The sequence below is a fragment of the Limanda limanda genome, chromosome 7 (genome assembly GCF_963576545.1).
Source record: "Limanda limanda chromosome 7, fLimLim1.1, whole genome shotgun sequence".
NCBI classification, from domain to species: Eukaryota; Metazoa; Chordata; class Actinopteri; order Pleuronectiformes; family Pleuronectidae; genus Limanda; species Limanda limanda.
The window spans coordinates 28,194,288-28,199,453 of record NC_083642.1 but is presented as its reverse complement, the minus strand read 5'-3'; the positions used below and the strand labels follow the sequence as shown (position 1 = coordinate 28,199,453).

The window sequence follows — 5,166 nt, the reverse complement described above, 5'->3', positions numbered from 1 at the left end:
ACTTACAGAGAGTCTCGGGGGTTCTGCCGGATACGTCACCAGGTTCACTGGATCATGTCGAGAAGAAGCACGCACACTCATCCTAAGTCCACAGTATTTATAAAGACACAGGGTGTAACACAGAGGCGGTTCTTTCTTTGAGGGAATTCAGCTATTGGCCAGATGTATACTGTTTCCTCAAAGTGCAGTTTTTTGCAAGCATATCACTTGTAAGGGAAAATCCAATCGACCAGGTGTCCCACTACTGTGGCCTTGGCAAACAGGGAGTCTGCCACAGCGGAGAGACACAACAGATTAGACTTATATCTTTTTCTCACCACGTTTTATGAAGCACCTCATTGTAGTAGTTCTGGCATGTCCTCTCTCTTTCCTGAGCATCCGTGCTTTCATTATTTAAAATTTCAAGATGAACTTCAATCACACACTTTTCTCCGAATTGTATTTTGCAGTCAGATTGACACTCAGACTGACACCTACTCATGTGCCTGGTTACCAGTCAGTTGCTAACGGCTGGTTTCCTGTTTTGTCTCTTTCTGTGGTCGTGCTCTGGGCCTGACCCTGCGTCTGAGTCAAAAAGATATACATTATTCCAAATAAAACAAACAGTTGTAGCATTATTATATAGACTATACAGCTAATATTTATTCACAGGATATAGGTAAAATACAGTCACAAGATACAGAGAAACATAGATATCTCAACAACGGGGTGACATGTTTCAGCGGAATTGATTGGTCAGTGGGCGGTGCTTTTATACTAGTTGGTCTCTCATCTCCAGTTAGGTTGGTTGTTCATTATGAATTACCATGAGAAACATAAACTAACCTGAGGTTCCACCAAGACTTGGACTCGGATCACTGGATTCAAAGTCCAGAGTGCTGACCATTACACCATGGAACCACAACATACCTGTCAAATCATTACCGGAATTCTAATTGATGCAGATTCACATTATAGACCAGGTATCCTTTTACTGTGCTGCCGCATGTCCTCCCTCCCTCTAATCTATATCAGATAATACTGTAAATTAATTTAAAGACATAATTCTTTGGACATTTGCTCCACAGCCATGTGTAGTACAATACAGGAAAGTTATCTAATCATTTCTAGAATCTGAAATTGCTGGAAAAAGTAATAGAAAACAAGTGTAGTGATGATGAATCAGATTTACTGGATTCTAATGGTTGGAGAATTACACAGACTTGTTACTCAAAACAATCTAAAAGCTGAAGTTGGAGCACAGCGAAATTTGTTCAAGTAACATAATGTCTGAGTACAAGCCAACAGTTCCAGAACATGAAGAGAAAAATGTATGCTCAAGCTGGAGCATTTGAGTGCAAGTGCAGGGTTTTGAGTGAAAGTGTAACGGGGTAAATATGTTAATTGTTAAAATCCTGTTCAACTTGGAACTGCAGTCATTGTTTTTTGTGTATTTCTTTTATTTTGCCGTGTTTATTTTATTTTGAAGGGCCACAACAGGAACTTCCGGGGATTAGTGGGGATTAGCGGGAGAAAACCTCTTTTTTCCCTCAGATGCAGTTTCCACTACACCGAGTAAGTTGTGTCCCTTCTGTCTGTCAGTGTTTTAGTTAATTATGGTTAATTTAGTGTTTAATAATATGCATTTTTTGTAACTTTTCTTTTATAGATGATTGTGTTCCATTTGTGATTACAGGTATGTTTGTTTATAGTAGTTTAAGGCAAATCTATACGATCACGTGTCAGAGAGATGCAGTTTCCACTACACCGAATGATTGTGTTCCATTTGTGGTTACAGAGAATAAAGTTTAATTGTTCTACCAAGCCTGAGTCATGAGAGATGAGTGAAAAGAGCAGCAGTACAAGCACAGACCGTCACATTGGTGCCGTGACCCGTCGATTCTCCTGCTGGATGGTGGATTCTTCAGCGCCGATCCGGGGATTTTTCTGCTGCTGCTGATCTTCTCTGCGTGACCAGGTGGACTTTTAACTTGAACTGTGTTGAGCTGGATGCACATATATTAAGCATTTTTTTTCCTATTTGTCTGTGCTTAGCCTTTTACACTTTTTTTCTTTTTACACTGAGTGTTTCATTTTATTTCTGATATTGTATATTTTTTTATTTGATGATGAGTGTTGGTGGGGAAGATACTAGCACACCCTATAGCTTAGGCAGGGGTAGGGGAAGAGGATTGTTGAGTTCTCCTAAATTCTTGCAGTTTGAAACTCCTGTTAGGGGACATGGTAATGTTGCGGGGGTTAGTCAGAGCAGACCAGAGCTCCTTTCCACCAATAGGGATGTAACGTTTCCCCTAAGTCGCCCTGTAGCTATTACACATGAATCTCAAAACACCAGTTCTAATATTCCTAGCCCTGATGCCCTTGCTACTGAGATTGTCAGTCAGATGGGGGATGTGATCCAGCAGGTTAGCCAGAAGGTGTTACAGAACATTATAACCCAATTTAGCCCATCTGTTAGTGCACCTTTGACCTGTGCTCCCACCCCACCGACCAAAGATGACATGTCAACCTCAAACACACTTGATGCCTCTCATGTGCAGCTGGTGTCTCACAGAAAGCTGAAAGATCCCCCATGCTTCAGAGGGGACAGCTCTGACCCTGTTTCTGTGAGGGAATGGGAAGACCTAATGAGGGCTTTTATTAAGAGGGGAAATCTGAGACCTGATGAACAAGCAGAGGAGATCCTCATTAATCTTAGAGGCAAAGCTAGAGATGTTGTCAAGTTTGGGACCAGAAACAGTGAAATTGACCTCACCCGTGACCCTGAGGCAATCTATGGTCTCCTTCGAAGGCACTTTGACTCTGCCCCATGCTCACCACTCCCATTAGCTGACTTTTACACCACTTTGCCTGAGAGAGGTGAGGGTGCATTTGACTACTGGCTCAGGCTGCACCGTGCTGTTGACCTTGCCATTGAACGTCTTAAAGAGCAGGGCAAATCGCTTGACTGTCCTGGTACTGAGGTGACGCGCATGTTCATAAGGAACTGTCCTTCTCCTGACCTTTCTATGACCTTTCGCTCCAAGATAATGGAAAAGTGGACAGCTAATGAAGTTCAGGACATTTTATATGAGTATCATTCAGGTTTGACCTCCACAGTGAGCAAAGCAACTAAGGAAAGGGTGACAATGAACACGCAGCACACTGCCACTCCGACAGCCTCTGGGGGGCAGGGCTCACCGCAGCCGCAGGCCACAGACTCTGCAACCCTGGAACGCCTTATAGGCATGCTGGAGAAGGTGCTGCTGCAGAGACCTGTTCACTCGGGCCCAGCCAGACAGTCTGGCCCACGGCGGCCTAGGATTGAAGGGTTACATGAGATGCCTTGTTCTGTTTGTCATGATGCTTCTCACTCCACCTTTACCCACTGCCGCGACCATAGACTCTGTTTCCAGTGCCACTCACCAAACCACTTGGTTAGGCTTGCTTGTCCTGGCAGGACGTCGTCAGCCGCTCATCAGCAGCAGGGAAACTAGAGGATCCGCACCTTAGGGAGGATAGTGTGGATTATGATAGTGACCCTCCCAGTTGTGATAGTGATGACATTGAATCCTTGTATGAATCTCTTTCTTCATTTGCACCGTCTGGAAAGACTGTTATTTTTTAATTGACACACAGACTTCAGAAATCTGACAGCTTGTTCTACACAGGTGTTTGTGCTGCAGGTGGTGTTCAACTGAAAGGAATGATTGATAGTGGTTCTATGTCATGTTCTCTAAGTGAAGCTGCTGCTTCACGCCTTTTGCTGCAAAGCCCTGATTTGAAGAGTAGTCCTGCTGATGATATTGTTGTTGTGGGTGCTGGAGGACACCATGTTTACCCTACAGCTGTCTATGATTTGGAGGTGGTTATTTATGGCTTCAAGTTGCTCATCCCAACACTGGTCATCCCTGGACAAGTGGATGATATGATTGTTGGTAGTAATGCTATCAAGCTGTTAATACACTTGATGAAAGAGTCTGAGGACTATTGGAGACTCCTGGCTGCACCAGTTGACATTGCAGATGATGAATGTGGCCAGTTCTTGTCCCTGCTCTCAAACACTGAGAAATGGCGGGGAGGGCCCATGCCTGAAAAGATCGGCACGGTAAAGTTGAGGCAGAATGTTACACTTGAACCCCTTCGTGAACACCTTGTCTGGGGTAAACTGCCCGCATCTGCACCTTTATCAGTGGGGAGCACAGTGATTGTTGAGCCGACACAATCAAGATCCAGGCCCAGAAATGTGATGGTTGGCCGTGTTGTCACACCTATGTGGGGGGATAGGTGGGTTCCTCTTAAACTTATCAATCCTAGTAGTAGGGCAGTGACTCTTAGGAGAAACTGCAAGATTGCAGATGTCTTCCCGTGTGTTGCAGTAGAGGAGCTGTCTTCACCTGAGAAAATTTCAGTCAATAACCATGGTGTTACACAGGCCTCTGTAACAGCAAAGTCCCCTGAGCAGAGAAAGGATTCTTTAAACAAGTTGGAACTACAAGACTTAGACTTAGAGGGCTGTGAGGTTTCTGACCAGTAGAAAGATAGACTTTTGCAGCTTGTTGAGAAATATGAGTCTGTTTTTTCGAGGGACAAGATGGACTGCGGGGAGGCTACGGACTTCGTCCACAAAATACACCTCGTGGATGAGAGACCATTTCGCCTGCCCTACCGCCGAGTACCACCAGGCCAGTATGAGAAGCTGAGAACAGCACTTAATGAGATGGAGGAAAGAGGCATAATCCGAAAGTCGCACAGCGAGTATGCATCCCCACTGGTCTTGGTGTGGAAGAAAGATGGCAGTCTGCGCATCTGTACTGACTTCAGATTGCTCAATGCAAAGACTGTGAAAGATGCACACCCACTGCCTCACCAAGCAGATGCCCTTGCTGCGCTTGGAGGGAATGTGTTCTTTTCCACTATGGACTCGACTTCTGGATTCTACAATGTTCCACTGGATGAGGCACACAAGAAGTTCACAGCGTTTTCTTCACCCTTTGGCCTCCATGAGTATAATAGGATGCCCCAAGATCTATGTAACAGCCCTGCGACCTTCATGCGGATGATGTTATCGATCTTCGGAGATGAAAACTTCAGCAGCTTACTTTGTTACCTGGACGACCTGTTGGTCTTCGCCCCCAACGAGCAGCTTGCTCTTGAGCGTCTGGAGATGGTGTTTTCACGTCTGAA

The 5,166-nt window shown here is 44.9% G+C and overlaps 1 non-coding gene across 1 annotated transcript; it reads right to left on the bottom strand.

The window, feature by feature from the left end:
* Nucleotides 1-828: 828 nt before the first annotated feature.
* On the bottom strand, nt 829-900 carry trnaq-uug (transfer RNA glutamine (anticodon UUG)). The gene has a single exon. It is a non-coding gene; the product is annotated as a tRNA-Gln (tRNA).
* Nucleotides 901-5,166: the final 4,266 nt, after the last annotated feature.